The following is a 20,041-nucleotide window of genomic DNA, read 5'->3' on the forward strand; positions in this document are numbered from 1 at the left end:
TCTCTAGTTCAGTAAGTGTTTCGGGCACACATTGAATCTTGCAAGCAGGTTTAAACGTTTCTCATGTCAGTCTCTTGCTTGGTCGTGTGAGAAAAGTCGTGGCTTTCAGCTGTGCTCACAGCTGTGCTCACAGAAAAGCAAAAGACGCTTGCGATGCTTTGCTTTAAGAAGTTCTGTGGGGCCGTTCACATATTGCGTCTTTTCCGCGTGCAAGTCAGTTATTATTTTCAAATGTAGCTGCGCGGCAGGCGCGCTCATAATGGGATCAACGCGGTCGCGACGCGCATGCAATTCTCAACTTCTCAGAATGCCGCAAGCGCACCGCAGGTCGTTTGACAAGAATCAACCGATCAGCTATGGCCTTTCCGTAACAAAACATCAAAAGCTCAGCCGAACAGCTGATCATAGCTGTACATGGTGGTTTTTATATCTTATCTCCATCAATATATCTCGTAGTAAAACTAATGCAAGGGCTAGAAATCATTTATCCTTTGCAGAAACATCCTGATCCTCTTGGAGAGCTCAGTTCATGGTTGCATAGCAACGACCGACGCCACGGGAGCGCAAGCGCTTTGGAAAGAAGGAGAAGCGGTGCGGCCGCGCCTTCCACGCGTTTTTAGACGCGATATGTGAACGGCCCCTATTCATAATTCTAAGTTCATGTTAAATTTAAAAACATTTTTCAGTGACAGACAGCCCTATTCAACTGTTAATTTGAATACAGAAGGTTTTTATTAAAATTTTATATTTATTTATTTTATTGAAATGTGATCTTGTATGTACAACAAGGAAAATTATTGAAATTTGTTCATGTTTTTTTAATAAATCTTGTTTGAATTTCAGTTTCATTTTGTTCAAAATATCGTGATACGTATCGTATCGTGAACTCCGTATCGAGATACGTACCGTATCGTGACCTGAGCGTATCGTTACACCCCTACAATATATCTTAGGAAACATTAGGGAATATCAGGACAAAACAGGAAACAAGAGTTCATATAACAAAAGCTTGGGTTCAATAAAATCTCTGTCATACAAAAATATATGCAACTATATTATATTAAAACTTCATCACTATTTAAATATATATTTTTCATTTCAATACCTTGTAGTTTTTAATTAACTTTTCAGCAAGCTGGTTTTGATTCATCATCTTCAGGATGTCCACTGTGTGCTCCAAAGCTCCGTTTTGTTCAAAACTATTCACCATCTGATCCACTATGTCAATGTTATCTGCATTCTCAAGGAGAGAGGCTGGAAACTAACCCACGTTGTTTCAAATACCACTTGAACCTCTTTAGATTGTAACTGTCCAAATCATCCAGGACTTGCAGAAGCTGCTCTGGAACAGATGCCATCTTCTCTGCAGGGATCTGTGACATATAAGGTCAGAAGTTATGTAAGTTAGTAAAGAGACAATGCAATATAATTTATTTAAGTGTTGAAGAGTTCTTTCTAAAAAAAAAAGCTAATCAATAAGACATGTATAATGTATTGCTGACATGCAGTTTTATATTCCTTATTTAGTTATTTTATTGGTATTTAGTTAGGTGATTTTGGTTCATGTAATAATAATAACAAAGAGACACCTAAGTAAAGAAAAAGGCAAACAAATTGATAGCTTAAGAAGGAGGGGATGTAGTATCCTAGAGTAACCACTAATGACAAGTTTACACTACAGGATTTTGAGCCCGATTTAAGCCCCATAAAAGCCGACTTGATATCCTGTCATGTTTCAACGAGACAACCAATGGAATATACACTGATGTCTATGGAAGCAGCAATAACAATCCATTCAAATATAATTTGGTGACATTTATTCATATCAGATACACATTGTGTAAGTAACTATAAAGCTCAGTCTATTCTTCTCCCAGTTCACCAGCCACATGTATTTCAGTACAAATGGATGAAATTACATGCTGTAGCCTATAAAATCTGACTGTCAGGACTCTCTGTACTAAAGCGCAAACAAACAAGGTGGTGCCCATTTTGCGCTATAGATTAAGATCAAGATCCTGATGTAGATTTTTAAATGACAGTGCACTCACTTGTTAATATATAAGAATCGGAATATCAGATAGTTGATGACATGGTGAGAAAAGTGATACATCTGTCATACAGTGTGGCCGCGGTGTGTCACGTGACAATCATGATGCGTCATCATAGAAACAATAAAGGAAACGTTCTAATGATGGGGTTGGCTGGATAATAATAATCATTCAAAACATTGGGGGTAGAGTTGATGGCAGGCAGTGGGGCTGGAATCACTCAAAAAGCCCCCTGTCTGAATATAATTACCTGTGGGTAAAGATCCTCCTGAGAGCTAGTTGCTTTGAAGTCTGATATTTCACCAATGCTTTCTTGTCCTGTTGGAGAAACAGTGAAAAATCAAAGTGTATCTCACAGTGCTGTGCGTGAAATAATCTATCTAAAATTTTGGGACACAAAAAATATGAAACAAATCTTATCAAAAACAAAGCTTGTGTTTTTGATGAGTTTCATGAGACCAGTTTAGATTTGTGGCAGACAAATGATGCATTTATTGATTAATTCTAAAATAAAATAGCATGAGATACAGTATGTGTAACAGGGGCATATTCACAGAGTAAACAGAAAAGCTGTTCTTAAAGGGATAGTTCACCAAAAAATTAAAATTCTGTCATCATTTACTCATCATCAAGTTGTTCCAAACTTGTATCAATTTCTTTGTTCTGCTGAACTCAAAAGAATATATTTTGAAGAGAGTTTGTAACCGATCCATTTTGGGGCGCCAATGATTTCTATAGTATAAAAAAATACACCACTACTAACAATGATGGTTTCCCACATTCTTCAAAATATCTTCTTTTGTGATCATCAGAACAAAGGCATTGATACAAGTTTGGAACAACTTGAGGGTGAGTAAAAGATGACAATTTTAATTTTTTCGGTGAACTATCCCTTTAAGTTTTACTTTGGTCATATCTGTAACATACAGATATTGAGGTTAAACAGTGATTCAAGCTCACATCTGAGATTTTGAACTGTGATACTGATGCTGTGAAATGTTGTATTTCTGCTCAATTACAACACTGGATAATTTATGTCTGTTATGCTTTTGAGTCCATATTCAGTTTTAACTAAATGGGTTTCAACTCATCAACCTGTTAGTAGAGACTCCAAGACCAGAAATATATGGGTCAGATAAAGGAGACATCCAAAATGTGCACTGCTGGTGTTCCTCCAGGAACAGGGTTGGGAAACACTGGTCTACAGTACTGTAGTATAACTCTACTTGAAATTTACCTGATAAATGTTTAAAGCAACTGCTTAGGAAAGCATCTGGTTGTATGTTTTAGCTGGGGTTGTTTTGCTGCACTGGCATTTCATTTGGAGCTGAACTCCAGAAACTCCAGGAGCAGGATTGGACACAAGGAAGTGTTTTTTAACACTGAACACATTTTGCATGTCTCCCTACACAAACACACCTGATTCAACTCATCAATTCATAGTTTCCAGTAACGTGACTGTCGCAGGGCCCTGGCGGGCAAAACAGCCATGTAACTACAGTACAAGCCTGTCAATTTTCCATCTTAAAAGAAAAAATATGTAAACAAGATGCAAATTTTGCACACTAGTGATCCATATACAGCACCTGTAGTTTCAATCACTAAAAACAGCTGGATTTTTTAAAAAGCTAACTTGGGCTACGTTCAGCCCTGACAAAACGTTGCAAAACGTTTTTTTATACAGAAACAATGGTGTGTTTATCACCCTGTTCTGATGACGCAAGAGTTGCAACTATGGCAGCTGAGAAGGCCATTATTTGAGTTCTTTTTAAAGAGATTTCAGAGCCTGATGAAATCGGTATAAATACATGTTTAACCCTTAAATGCATACCTCGGGTCTTTAGTGACCCGGGACGTCATTCACTACCCTCCTCCTCGTTCATTTTTTTTAAATTAGACATCAACCTTGTTGGTATTCCTCAATCAATTCATTATAAAGAATATAACAAGAAAAAAATCATAAAATTATAAAAGAATGCCTATTTTTGTATTTATTTATTTTTTAAATTGTATAGGGTCGCAAACGACCCGAGGTGTGTATGAGTGTACGTATATTTTTTCTGAACAACAGTAATTGAATCTTAGATGACGGAATAAGTGCAATTCACCTGCATTCCACAAGGTGGCAATGTCTGATACACAATGCTAAAGTGACGACTCATTCAGACAGAAAACTAAATAATAAGAAAAACATGAAATGGCTCAGCGATTTACTGCAGAGCAAGTACTGAACGCAATCAAATATGACTGTAACTGTTACAGGATGGATCTGGTGAAGCTGTTAGCGATCGAAATATTGATTTTGAAGATGTTGAAAATTATATAGTTTTGAGAATACGTTTGAGATCGCGAATGGGCTCATATCCGTGACCTCAAACATAAAACTAGCCCATTATTTGCTGAATGTACTGGGAAATGAGCTCTGACGAGGACAGTGATGATGGCATAAAACATCTGCTCAAACTGAACCCTTTCAAGCTCCAAAAGGTAACAAAATGTGATTTATTTTATTCTTCTGTAATTGTTACTCTAATATCAGAGGCGTTTTATATTATTGCGACAAGTAGAGATCCTTCCGTGTTAGATATAGATCCGGGTCGATAAAGACCCGAATATGTAAGAATGATTGGCGAAACAGTCATGCATTTAAGGGTTAATACTGCAAAATAAACTCGATGTTACAGTCACTGCCCTTGCTGTACAGAATAAAAAGAACACAAAGTTGTTAACGACTTTACATAGACCCATTGTGCGAGCTGTCTCTTTAATCCCGCGTGGTTTATATACATGCTCCTGCTCATTGGTTTTACATTTCTGACACACCCACCAAACAAGAGAAAACACATCTCAAATACATTGCACATCATTTCCAGGAAACATGTTGTTCAACCCGAAGCTTGAGCTTGAACGTGCCCCTGGTAAAAACGACTGGCGGGCAATGGAAGAAAGCCTTATTTTACCCAACAGGGGGGCGTTCACCTCAGGGCGTGACAACACGTGAAAACTATCAAAAGAGTCTCCAAGACTTCAAACCACTATATTATCTTCTCTCAAAAACATCTTTATTTATTAACTGAATCAGAGGTCTTCAGACACTACTCTTCAGTCTCTACTCACCATCAATCCTTTTGAAAACCACTAAACCAAAAGCTGCCAGCACAAGCACAACTCCAATCCCTGCTCCAATCCCTGCTCCAATTACTGCTCCAATCACTGCTTCAATGACTGCTCCAATCACTGCTCCAATGACTGCTCCAATCCCTGCTCCAATCACTGCTCCAGTGGGAGTCTCTGGCGGGCAGTCCCAGCATTTTCCATCTATACAAATGCAAAGAAAATTAACAATAATTTTAATTAATTAAGGATATCACAAAAAAAGAAAATACAAATTTACGACTTAAAGGGGCTCTATGTAGGAAAGACACCCAGTGTTCAAAATAGGTACTGCAGTCCAAATTCTAAATATTGTTTGGCCCGTCCCCTCGTTCAAAGACATGGGTTGCCAGCAACTTGAGGGAGCGCAATTCACAATGAAAGCTGAGGAGACTTAAACACTGTAAGCTGATGAATTGTTTTAATATGCTGTTGTTCATAGAAATATTTAGAAGGATTCAGAGGCTTTTTAGGTCAAGTAGAATCTGTGATTCTCTGACCCAGTTTGTTTGTTGGTTTCCATGGTTGCAATACACAGTGTTTTCCGCCAACTGGCAACCAGTGATGTCGAAATACTATTGGATAAACTGGCAGCACAGAGTTTCACAGAGACCAAAACAAAGACAGACATTCTGACTGGAACGCACATTTTCAGAGTAGAGTATCTGGCTGTAGGATTGTTTTTCTGAGAAACAAGTAGGTGAACTTAGCATGTTTCCTAAATATCTACAAACATATCGGGTTATTTTTATGCTTTATTAAAGTAAAAATCTTACATAGAACCCCTTTAAAATATTTTTTTATTCTAATATCAGCTGATATTTCTGCTTCTCTGTGTTACTGCTTTAATTACCCCATATGTTGATAATTGGTTCTTTGAGGGATTTGTAAGACACCAAACAATAATATACTGCTCTTTCATCCCCCTCCTTGATCTCCAGACTCTTCCTCATCTGGAAAGATCCATCATGGTTTGGTCTGATTCCTGTGGATTTGGTCTCATGTTCAGGCAGAGATGTGTTATATTTCCTAATTTTCATCATCAGGTTTTTGTGGTTGAAGCCAGTGACCATACAGGTGAGTTTCAGCCTGGTTTTGTACTTGATATACCTTTTTGCAAACACATGAACATCTGGAGGAGCTGAAAACACAGGAATCAGTTCATCAATCAGTTTCATCTCTATAACATCTGCTGATAAACTACAAATACATTCACTCACAGGTGTTTCTGAGCTTCGGCACATTGTCCCATTTTCTCTTGGCTGGTACAGCTGCATCAATAAAGGTGACCAATCGAGACTTTTTAATATTAAAGGACAAGAAGTCCTTTCCATCATTGCTGTACTCATCGATGCCTTTGAGAAACTTCACTTTATCTCCCTGCTGCTCAACTTCACAACTGTGTCTCCGCTGAAGAACAAGAAGATCTGAAATGGAGAAGAGTCAAAATGTTTGGTGTGTCTTAATAAAAATCTTGTCCAGGTTAAACTGTATGAATGTTTCTCACCTGATGTATTGTGTCTCATGTGGTCCATCATAATATGGACGTTCACATTAAACCACTGTCCTTTACTCTCTCTGGACTGAGTGCCTTTTTCCCAGTAATCCTCTGTCAGTTTCTCTCTCATCCAGAACTGTGTGGAAATCATTCTCCTTTCTTTACTATTGTAATAGTCGATCTGTGTGTTGTCCAGCAGACCCATAGCACTGAATTCATAGATGCCCGGCAGATCCACAGGTTTAGACAAGCCCGTGTAAATGTAATACACAGAGTGTTTCTCTGCAATGAAAAGGAATAAAATATGTATGAAACAAATGTTCACTGATGTGATGAAAGAGCTAAGTTCCAGGAAGAGGAAGCAGTTAAAACATGAGGTGGGTAAAGCACATAAAACACAGTGAAGACATTCCAGCTACAGAAAGATGCATGGGTAACACTTCAGTATGGGGAAAACATATTCACTATTAACTATGAGTATGACTTTTGCCTCAGTTAACTCATTTACTTAATTTAAAATATAAATATACATTTATATTTCATGCACAATGTCGGTAGTTACAAAGCCGTTTTAGATCAAGAAGTGTAAAAGTTTTACTTTCATTTTTGTTCTCTGATAAACTCAATAAGAGTTAATCATTTACCTGCTTGAGCTGAACGCAAAATCCCATTAAAAAGAAAAACACAAAACAGAGCAATTCTGACAAAACCTGGTCCCTATAGTTGAAAAGCCTTACGTGAATTTTACTGATTTTTTCATTAGGGATGGGTAGTTTGACACCCAGTGACACACATCTCGAGTGTTTTGACATACTAGTTCTTTCAAAACTGTGTTCTGTAGCATTCCGACAGGCTCAATAAAAAAAACGTTGCTACATGCACTCGTCTCAATGAACGTCTCACTGACGTCTTGATGTTTTTTTTCTTTTCTTTTTTTTTTGCTATTTAATTCATTTAATTTAAAGGGGACCTATTATGCAAAATTCACTTTTGCAACAAGTTTGGACATAAATGTGTGTTGGCAGTGTGTGTATACAACCACCCTATAGTGATAAAAATCCACCCACTCCTTTTTTTAATCCCCACAAATCCCGTCCACGAACGTTGACAGACACTGCCATTTGAACATAGAACCGCCCTGAGTGCGTTCACAGCTGTCAGAGAGTCTACGACCCACAACTACGAACTAAAATGGTTATCTGCGATAATACTGTTGGCTTGGAGAGCTTTAAGCAGAAAATATCTCAACAACTTACAGCTTGTCTGCCCGAAGTAACCCCTCATTCTCTGCTCTCACCCGCTGCCTGTCCTCCAGTACCAGAACCCATGCAGATTGACACCAGTCGACTTTCCCAACAAGAACGTGCACGCCGTATCGCTAATGGACTGTGTCTGTATTGTGGAGGATCTGGCCACCTGATTTGTGCGTGTCCCACATGTCCTCCACATCCTGCGGTGAGTACCATCCAATGTGAACATTCAATTTCTAAATGAACACTTCTCAAAGTGCAACTGCTCATCCCACGCTATGTTGTTTCAGTACGTGCCCTCCTTGACCCGGGCTCCTCCAACAGCTTCATCTCACCGAACCTACTAAGAAGACTGGAAATACCTTTTCAATGTCATGAGGAATTAAAGGTGGAAACCATCCAGGGAAAACCGCTATGACATGGAAAGGTCAGATTCAAGTCACCAACCATCACCTTACAAGTCGGATGTCTGCATAGCGAACTCATCTCATTTCTGGTATTGGAGGGACCCACCGTCACCACCTCCGGAAGTCAGATGGGATTCCAGTGAAATTCTGCGATGGACTCCAGCCTGCTTTCAAAGTTGCATTTCCAAAGTTCCTGAAACCCTGGTTAGTGAATCTACCCTTCTCATACATTCCACCTGTGTGGAGAGTCCTGAAACTCAGAATACTCCCGAAATCCCATCTGACTATCTGGCGTTCAAGGGTGTATTCAGCAAACAGGCAGCCACCAGCTCACCACCTCATCGGTCATAGGACTGTGCCATTGACCTGCTGCCTGGGGCCACTCCACCTAAAGGACGTGTATATCCACTGTCCATCCTGGAGCGCGAGGCTATGGAGGATTACATCCCGGAGGCTCTCCAACAGCAATTTCTGCTGGCCATCAAACTGGCACTGGAAGAATGGAGGCATTGGCTGGAGGGAGCTCAACATCCTTTTACCGTCATTACAGACCATAAAAACCTGGAATACCTTTACTCAGCCAAGAGACTTAACCCTCGCCAAGCCAGCTGGGCTCTATTCTTTACACGCTTTCAGTTTACCATCACTTATCGGCCTGGAGAGAAGAATGTGAAGGCCGACTCATTCTCACGAATCCATGCTCCAGAAGACCCACCCACACCTGAGCTGATCCTCCCTCCAGCCATACTCATCAGCCCCATTCAATGGGACCTGGATAATCAGAAACGCGCCGCAACAGTTTCCGAACCCACTCCACTGGGAGGCCCAGAAGGTAAAATCTACATACCTACCACCTTACGGAAAGACCTTCTGGGCTCACTGCATGCTTCCCCGGGCTCTGGACACCCAGGAAGCCAGCAAACTCTCACGTTCCTTCAGGCTCATTACTGGTGGCCCAGTATGGCCCGAGATGTCTCCCTGTACGTCCAAGGATGCTCAGTCTGTGCCATCTCCAAAACTCCACGTCACCTAACCTCTGGCAAACTACCCATCCCACATCGTCCATGGTCCCACGTCGGAGTCGACTTTGTCACTGATCTACTAAACTCTGATGGATTTACCTGTATCCTCATTGCTGTGGATAGATTCTCCAAGGCTTGCAAGTTAGTTTCTCTTTGAGGACTGCTATGGAAACAGCAGAAGCTCTCTTCCATCAGTTGTTTCACAACTTTGGTATCCCAGAGGAAATCGTCTCCAACCACGGGCCACAGTTCACTTCCCGCGTTTGGACTGCCTTCTTCAAACTCCTCAATGTCTCCGTCAACCTCTCATCTGGATATCACCCTCAGACAAATGGCCAAACTGAGCGGAATATACAGAAGATAGAGAGGTATCTCCGGGCCTACTGTCATGACAACCAGAATAGCTGGAACCGCTTCCTCCCCTGGGCTGAGTACACACAAAATTCCCTCAAACAGACCACTACAGGCCTTACCCCATTTCAGTGCGTACTTGTGTACCAACCCACACTATTTCCCTGGACGGAGAAACCCTTGGATGTTCCAGCTATTGACCACTAGCCGTCTGGCCAAAATCCCATAGTATTAAGGCGTCAGACGTAAAATATGAGTAAGATGTTAGACGTCACGGTCACGTGTTGGAGCTGCACTCAAAGTGCGATGATCGCGACGACATAGTTGAGAAAGTACATTTTTTACTTTGCGTCTGAATAACGTACATGTGGATAAATGTCTTCAGATGATAAATATCAGGTGATATTTCTGCCTCTTGGTATAACTGCTTTAATTACCCCATATGTTGATAATTGGTTCTTTGAGGGATTTGTGGGACACCAAACAATAATATACTGCTCTTTCATCCCCCTCCTTGATCTCCACACTCTTCCTCATCTGGAAGGATCCATCATGGTTGTCTCCATATTCTCTGAATTTGTTGAGCCAGTCCAAACACTCTTTCTCCAGGTATCCTTTGGTGTATAGGTTTAGGATCGGCACATTGTCCCATTTTCTCTTGGTTGGTAGAGCTGCAACAACTGGAGCGATCCATTGAGACTCTTTAACATCAAAAGACAAGAAGTTTTCTCCATCATAACTGAACTGATAAAAGCCACCGGAAAACTTCACTTCATCTCCCTGCTTCTCAACTTCACAACCGTGTCTCCACTGAAGAACATGAAGATCTGAAATGGAGAAGAGTCAAAATGTTTGTTGTGTCTTAATAAAAATCATGTGCAGGTTAAACTGTATCAGTGTTTCTCACCTGATTTATTGTGTCTCATGCGGTTCATCAGAATATGGATGTTCACATTAAACCACAGTTCTTTACTCTTTCTGGACTGAGTGCCTCTTTCCCAGTAATCCTCCTGCAATTTCTCATCATCCACTGTTGTTTGGGAATCTTTCTCTTTTCTTCACTATTGTAATAGTCGATCTGTGTGTCGTCCAACAGACCCATAGCAGTGAATTCATAGATGCCCGGCTGATCCACAGGTTTAGACAAGGCTGTGTAATTGTAATACAGCGAGTGTTTCTCTGCAATCAAGAGGAATAAATTATGCATGAAATAATTGATCACTAAAGTGTAAATGTGATGAAAGAACTAAGTTCCTGGAAGAGGAAGCAGTTAAAACATGCGCTATGTAAAGCACAGAAGCAGTTCAGCTACAGAAAGATGCATGGGTAACACTTCAGTATGGGGAGAACACATTCACTATTAACTAAGAGTATGACTTTTGCCTCAGTTAACTCATTTACTTAATTTAATATGTTATTTATGAGTTTATTACTGTTCTTTATGTCTGTATTAATGAGTGTACTGCAATATTGCAACTTGGTATAAAATTGTGGTAAAAATATACAAATTGGTATAAAAGTTTGTCTGTTTAAGCAAAAAACACAGTTGTTTAATCAATTAATAATCTGCTCAATGATTGCTGGCCAGCCTCTAGAGAAGCTATATGACTCAACTTATTATAATAATTTGTTAAGACTGGCTAATAATATAATTTCTGATCCTAATCATGTTCTGCATAATGAGTTTGAATTATTACCATCAAATCAGAGGAACAGAATTCCAAGATTCAAAAAACTGAAACTGAAACTCGTTTGTGCATCAGGCGATCCTTGAGCTAAATAAGAAACTTAATTGTAAATCAAGAGTATTGTAAATGTGCTGTGTTGTGCAGTGGGGTGTAGTAAGGGTACGTTTTTTTTTAGTTTTTTTTTTAGAGTGTGTGGATTAAGTGATGTTGTGTAGTAGATGACTGTTGCAAACATGGAAAATATACTGTGATGCAACAAGAAAAATTCCAGACATGTTCTGATAAAAAAGTTTCATATCCATTAATAAGCAGCAAATATCATAGTAATATGCAAGCTAATTAACAAATAATAGTTTATAAAAGTGTTTATGATGTTATGAAAAGATGTTATTCTTTTAATAAAGAAATCTGAGGCTGCTGAAACATCTGAGCCTGTAATAACATGCTGACGTCAGTCACATATGTTTAATAATATTGCTCGCAGTCAAGTTATTCGTTGATAGTTCGCTTTATTTAACAAAACTCGTATACTTAGTTATATGAGTATATAAATATACCTTTATATTTAATGCACAATGTCTGTAGTTACAAAGCCGTTTTAGATCAAGAAGCGTATTTTACTTTCATTTTTGTTCTCTGCTAAACTCAATAAAAAAATAATTACTTACCTGCTTGAGCTGAACGCAAAGTCCCATTAAGAAGAAAAACACAAAGCAGAGCGATTCTGTCGAAACCCGTGCCCATAGTCGAAAAGCCTTCTGTGAATTTTACTGATGTTTACATTAGGGATAGTTTGACACCCACGTCTCGAGTGTTTTGACATACTAGTGCTTTCGAAACTGTGAAAACTGTCACATTCCGACGGGCTCAAAAAAAAAAAAAAAAAAAAAAAAAAAAAATCCTTGCTGCATGCACTCGTCTCAATGAACGTCTCACTTGGCAGTGAAGTGTCGAGCCAGACGTCACGCATGATTCACGTGTAGCAATGAAGTTGTTCTTTTTTTTTTTTGCTAACACCAATCACAACACGCTACTCACACCAGCGCAAGCTCAACTGCTATGAGGGGTGGATTCAGGGGCGTAGTTTGTGGGGGGGATGGGGGGGGGAGGTAACCCCCCAATATTCAAATCCATCAGTTACAACCCCCCCAATATTTCAACATGAAAATCACAGTAGATCTATACTAAAATATGTATAATTCATTTATTTTGTAACAATAATTTGTTTATAATCGAATATGTGTTTGTCATAATAAATTAGTCAAAAAAATACCCCCCCTCCATTGAACCGATTGGTAATGCCCAACCAATGCGCATCGCACTTTCACCAACACAACGCGAGTGGAGCTCTACTGTTTGAATGAAAGAGAGCGGGTAGCACCAAAAATGAAGAGAACTGCTGCCCAGCCGACTATATTAAACTTCTGTTCAAAGAGGGACGTTAAAAAGAATAAAGCATGTACTGAGAAGGAGGTATGAAAACATTGTAATAGCTAAGTACACTCCACATATATTTTAGCTAGCTAATCCATTGCAATTTAGCCATAACTATCAGTGTAACTGTAACCAGTTACCAAAACAGCCATCTATTTTGTTACTTCATTTTTCAATAGCGTCTTATCAATGACAAAAGTATTCAAATCGGTGTTTGTTTTCTTCCTTAATCTGACTTTTGAACGATTTAAGTAGCTCACTCATTAAAACGTCGAATCGCTGCCACCTACTGGCGGTTTCAATATATAACATAATTTATTTCTTTTTAGAATCACTCCGTTGTATTAGAATTTGATGAATGGTTATACATAAATTCCATAAAGTTATGATAGATAGATAGATAGATAGATAGATAGATAGATAGAGAGATAGATAGATAGAGAAGAAATAAATTATCCAATAACGCTACACATAAAACAGATTTTTGAAAAAAATAAAAATAAATAAATAACAGGCAGCATACCAACGCTCAACCCCCCCAATGTTGAAACCAAATCTACGCCCAAAATTTGTGTATTGGCCAGCCATCTGGCCAAAATCCCATAGTATTTAGGTGTCAGACGTAAGATATGAGACGTTAGATGTCACGGTCGCTCAAAGTGTGCGGCGATGGTTGCGGCGACGGCGACGTAGTTGAAAAATATATTTTTTACTTTGCATCAAAACAACGTATGTGTGGATAAACGTCTGGATAACGTACGTGTGGATAATCTATATTAATTTATTGTGGCGGCGACATAGCCTACTTCTCAGACGTTAGACGTTTGCTCACTATAAAAAAAATATACTTTCTCAACTAGGGTAGACCAGGTACAGTTGGTACACTTTTTGCTTTCACCGTTACCACACCAAAATTATGGGACTGAAAAGAAGTGAAACGAAGTGATTTTTCATATGACATTTCTTTTACTTGTCTACTAAATATTATTATTAATTAACATCCATAAGTAGGTCATATTTTCACAATTAGCTCATAAACACAAGAAGCTTTTTGTTCCAACTGTACCCATGTCGAAAACAGTCAGGTACAGTTGAAACACCCATCCGTAATGCTGTAAAGCTGCCTAACCAATTCACTACAAATGTAAAATACCTTTAAAAATGAGAAATTAACAGTTTTTATTTTCATTTAGTATTTTATTTTATTATTTTGTTTAGTTAAAAGTAGTCCATTTGTAAAACATTGTGCAGTAATGGCAAACAGTGATACAATATTTAATTTTAGGCCATACATTTAATATTAACAGTTGAAAAGTTGAGTAACAGTAAAAAACATTGAACAATTGCAAACAGCAATTAAAACAAATGAAATCTATTAATTTTAATAGATTAAGATCTTAATAGAACTTACATCGTGCAATAAACTGCATGGGCCGCAATAGGATTCTATGGTGTGGGTATGTGTCTCAACTGTACCCCGCTGACCACCTCGAAATTTCTCTAGATTTTACGATACCTTGTTGACACAAATCATGCAATATGTCAGTGTTTGGCACAAAATAAGGTTTACGAAAATGTAAGTTAACTTTAACAGTCATGTAAGGATGAGAAGCTATTCAATGTGGAAGCGACATGGTGAAGTGAAAAAATTACCTTAGAAAAAAACTTTCGCCGATATCTTCGGACTGGAGAAGCGCATGTACTTCAAATTTCACACGATTGAAGAGGGCGCTAATATGCATGTGCTACGAAAATTTCAAATCAGACTTGTTGCGAACGCAAGTTATTTAAGGTGTTTCAACTTCTAACCACTGTACTGGTACTTCGCCACCGTGCACTTTGAGCGCAGCTCGACACGTGACCGTGACTTCTAACATTTCATATCTTACATCTGACACCTGAATACTATGGGATTTTGGCCAGACAGCTGGCGAGCGTATACACGTAAGTTCTCCTCTCAGTTTGCTTAGCAGTCATCAAATTTTGTATAATCCACCCCCAATAGACATTCGGATAGACGTTCGGTTTGACTTTCGCTCGGCCGGTCAGTCGGTCGGTCGTTCGGATGCTTGATTTTGGCACGGAGTCCGCGGCATAGCTCAACTACACCACCGCCATCGCTGCCGCGCACTTTGAGTGCAGTTCCGTTCGTTTCGTTCCATTGACTTCCATTCAAACGCATGCGAATGCATCAGACTGGAAACGCAAGCTTGTGCAAAAAAATTCACATTTCGTTGTGTTCCAGAGATCATGTTTGATGAACTCTGACCTGCGAATTTGCATCACATAAAGACGTGTGAGCAATAGAAGATCGATTTGTCACGGCATGACGATCTTGTCTGAATTAAAATAATTATATTTTTGCAGTAAAGTTGAGTTCTATATTCTAACTTATTCTAAGTTCTATATTTTTACATTTTGAATGTATTACTTTGTTATATGTTGAATTCATGTGTATAAAAAAAAGACGCTGTATACGTCATATCACGACCGAATTTTCGCACATTCAAAGTCCAGTGTGACCGCAGCTTTAGTTCACCTCTCAGTTTGCTTAGCAATCATCAAATTTTGTATAATCCACCCCCCATAGGATGCAACCGATCGGCGAGAGTAGCCGTGTGCAGACACTTTCTGCTTCTCGTATTGACGCTCGTGCTGCGTTTGCATACTTTATCACAGCTGACATGAAATAAATGCATTATTTAACTAATACACTGATGTTTCAGAGACATTTTCATTCACTACTTCATGAAATGCTTACAGAGTCAGTTTTCACAAGAATAAAGTTCAACATAAGCATATATTATTTAAATACCAATGTAGTGGAGTCTAAGTTTTTTATCAGTTTTATTTTGATAAACATGACACAAAATAACATGGCGACTACATGAAAAGAGCTTTAACTGTTATAAATGAGCTTTAGTGGAACTGAAGGGGTGACAGTAAACACAAATCATTGTCAGTGAATCCGGCCATTTGTGAAGCAGCTGTGTCATCATCAGAACTCATGCAGCTCCTCTTGAGAAACTGCACTGGTGCCTTTCTCAAAAATGATACTCTATCTGTAGAAACAGATCCCTTTCCTGAACATGTTAACACGCCTATTGGTCAAATATGTTTCACTGGGGAAAAGAAAAAAGAGGAAGAACTTTTTTCCTTGAGAACAGTGTCTCTGCCCCTCCTGCAGTCTCATAATGGAACAACCTTTTTGACTATTTAAATTGAAAAAATATATGGTCCATGAAACAAAGATTTTTCCTCACTAACAAAATAAAATAAATAACTTTTAAATTACTCCATAATATTTACCCTGTCAAACATTTTCTTAAGAAAAAAATTGGATCAGATTTTGACACTAAATGCTCCTTTTGTCAGAATGATACTGAAACAACTTTTCAGCTCTGCAAAGATGTTAGTTCTGTTATTTCAAGTAGTTTTTTCAATGAATCCTAAATATGTTATTTTTGGTTTCTTTGCAGTGGATTCAAATGCCTGCTTTATAATAAACCTAATTCTCTTTCTATGTAGATTTCATTCATAAATGTAAATTTTCTAACTGTAAACCTATTTTTGTAGTATTCTTTCAAGAGATAAAACATTTTTTACTTACAATTTACAATGGAAATGGGGCAATGCACTTAAGACCAGTGACCTGTCTGTCCAAAGACTCAGGAATTCTATGAGTATGGGCAGGTTTAATTTAGACCTAAACGGGAACCTTTGATTATCCAGAGTGGCTAAATAAGTATTCAGGTTTCCTATCTTCTGCCTGCAGGTGGCCCCACAGCACTATAAGGTACAGTTCTTCTGCACAGCTCAATCTCTGGACTTCACACATTGACAGCATTTGAGGCAGGCTTCTTCGGGTTTGCATCCCACTTGGAGCGGGCAGGTGCTAACTGGAGGAGCTACATATGTCTCAGCAATAAAATCATGAGTTGGGCTTTTCTGCTGGCACAGGAGAAAACAGAAAAAACATCAATATATTGGCTGTATTTAAACTTATTATCACTGCAGTTTCTCCTTACTACTTCTGGTCATCTGTGAAAACAAATTATTCATTAGATCAAATTATTCATAAAGGTGGTTCTTTTCAATTGAGTCAGTTTCAACTCTCTTAATAATCTTTGCCATTTTGGTGTCCACTTTGGTAATCCCTTCCACTGGGCATAAGCATTTCTTTCATTCTCTTTTTATAATTGACTTAATTTACTCCTTTAATTTGTTGTTCCTCCCGCTTGATAAATAAACTACAGCTCGTACAAAATGCAGCAGCAAGACTTCTTACTAGAACTAGGAAGTATGACCATATTAGCCCAGTTCTGTCATCACTGCATTGGCTTCCTGTTAAACATCGTATAGATTTTAAAATCTTGCTAATTACTTACAAAGCACTAAATGGTTTAGCACCCCAGTACCTAAGCGAGCTCTTAATACATTATAGTCCTTCACGTTTATTGCGATCTCAGAATTCAGGCCAGCTGATAATACCTAGAATATCAAAATCAACCGCAGGTGGTAGATCCTTCTCCTATTTGGCACCTAAACTGTGGAACAATCTTCCTAGCATTGTTCGGGATGCAGACACACTCTGTCAGTTTAAATCTAGACTAAAAACGCATCTTTTTAACCTGGCATACACATAACACATTATCAATTTATATTTTCAAATCCGTTAAAGGATTATTAGGCTGCATAAATTAGGTCAGCTGGAACCGGAAACACATCCTATAACACCAGATGTACTCGTTACATCAGAAAAAGAATGGCATCTACGGTAATATTAGTCTTTCTGTTTATCCCGAGGTTTACCGTAGTCAACCGGATCCGGGCCGTATCCAGATGAGACTGAGGACCGGTGCCCTGACACAACCACAACGCAGCCCTGAAGTATCAGCAGAGATCGAGTCGACTAGATCATCCATTGTGAAGCCTTTGGCTTGCTTAGTTGGGGACACTTGACATTTGACTTGACATTTGATATTCAACAGTGCTTTGATCTGCCTGCATTGACACTATTCTTTAAGAGCTGCTGTGTAGCCAAAATAATGTACCAGTTATCAATATAAAGCTGCTTTGACACAATCTGCATTGTAAAAAGCGCTATATAAATAAAGGTGGCTAACATGACTTGATTACTTTCAATTTATTAACTGTTGATATAACTTCTTCTAATTCTCATAATTGTCATTTATAATATGTTTTGATTCATAGTTCATATTGATTTCTTTTACCTTTTATTTATTGGCCTGTTATTTCTTTTTATAACGTATCTTTTATTCTTACATTTACTTTACACTTCTATATCATTAATTATTAAATATACTTTACCTAAGAATTTTATATATAGAAAGACGTATGGAGCCCCGCACATGACATGTAAGAAAAAAAATTAAATCATGCGCATGATTTATAAATTGAGGAACGAAATAGCAAATCGTGCGCACGTTTTAGTAAATCGAGGGAAAAAATTAGTAAATCATGCACACAATTTAGCCTACTATTTTTTTTGCATGTCTTGTCCGGGACTCCGTACACTCGCATTATGGCATAACCTGATATTGCTGAGTTCAACATGTTCCTGGGTCAACATTTTTGTGGATCCTGGAACAACATTCAAATCAACCAATCAGATTTGAGGGACAAGTTTACAGATTATGTCAAGTTTAAGCTTAAAATCATGAATTGGTGCTTCTACATCAGTGTTATTCATCTCTCATTTCCCTCTGATTTTTGGGATAACTTATGGGTAGGGTTAGGTTTAGGGGCAGGAATAGGGTTAAGACTAAATTTTCAGACTAGAATGTTGTTCCAGGATCAACAAAATATGTTGACCCAGGAACACATCTAACTCAGCAATATCAGGATGTGCCACATTATGAATAGGAGTAATGCTGCGTTCACGCCACCTCGTATTTACCGGAATCTTGAATCTACTATGAATCTACAGCAGTCAGGTGGTACAGCGGCCATGTGGTACATGTGGGAGCTTTCAGAAAACTCCCAGCTTACAAGCTGTAATTACGATCTCTACGAGGACGTGAATGCTTTTTACAAGCTAGAATGTTGTAACTACAGGAATTTCGAGGCCGCGTGAGCACACCTTAAAGGAACACTCCACTTTTTTTGAAAATAGGCTCATTTTCCAACTCCCCTTCTCATTCCGGCGTAATAATCAAGGAACTTTGCTGCCGTATCATGGGTGCAGCAGGCGCAATGATATTACGCAGCGTCTCTCACAAACGTCTCCATGGTTGCAAGGCACGTTCCCTGTGCAAGCAGGGGCTCACGGGCGCTGCGTAATATCATTGCACTGCTCGATTATTCCTTGATTATTACGCCGGAATGAGAGTATAGTTCCTAGCCATATCAACCTAGAAAATCACAACTTTTTATTTTCCGTCGGTCTTAGTACACGATTTAACTACAGAAGAGTCAAGTTTTAAATAGGAAAAATATCAAAACTCTTTGGTGATTTTTAAGCGCGATGCTAACGGTCTAATCAGATTCAATGAACTATGCTAAGCTATGCTAAAAGTGGTACCGCCAGAACCGGAGATTGGCTGAATGGATTCGAAAACGGTAAAACTCAACTGTTTAACTCTAGGGGAGTTGGAAAATGAGCCTATTTTCAAAAAAAGTGGAGTGTTCCTTTAAGTGCAATGCGCAATATGGTGGAATAAGCAGCTGCAGTTAGAAGCTCCGGTTTTCTATAGAAACAATCAGACATGTGCTTATGACTGCTTATGCACATTAGCTTGATCCAACCTAAAACACAAAATTTATGAGACAGTTGTTGTTAGATTTCATTGGTGATTTGAAATATGAAATTTAATCACAGTTTTGGAGAATCCGATGTTTCCCCGAGAGGCATTTCAAAGCAGTAGCCCTTCACTGCAGAACAAGTTCTGGTAGGTTTAGGGATATGTAAAGTGGGAGGAGTAAAACCACACATGGCACCTCACTACATGGTAAAAAGTTAAAATATTGTTTCTATATTTAGAATGGCTTTATGGTATTTAGTCTATAAACACATTTAATATAAATACGAATGCACCAAACTTCAAGTTTATGACAAAAATAGTCTGTAATTTGGCTTTATTACACATTTTACATGTCTACATTAAAATTTAAAATAAAATGAGATATTTACCAACATTTCTGACAAAATACCACGGTTATAGTTA

The 20,041-nt window shown here is 38.5% G+C and overlaps 1 long non-coding RNA gene and 1 pseudogene across 1 annotated transcript; one reads left to right on the plus strand and one right to left on the minus strand.

Annotated features, from left to right (window-relative positions):
* The window catches only part of LOC125280200, a 128,924-nt pseudogene that overhangs the window by 37,778 nt on the left and 71,105 nt on the right, over positions 1–20,041 (minus strand).
* On the plus strand, positions 5,812–6,582 carry LOC125243966. The gene is made up of 3 exons (XR_007179203.1): positions 5,812–5,900; positions 6,146–6,281; positions 6,427–6,582. It is a non-coding gene; the product is annotated as an uncharacterized LOC125243966 (long non-coding RNA).

The sequence above is a fragment of the Megalobrama amblycephala genome, linkage group LG1 (assembly GCF_018812025.1).
Source record: "Megalobrama amblycephala isolate DHTTF-2021 linkage group LG1, ASM1881202v1, whole genome shotgun sequence".
Lineage (NCBI taxonomy): Eukaryota > Metazoa > Chordata > Actinopteri > Cypriniformes > Xenocyprididae > Megalobrama > Megalobrama amblycephala.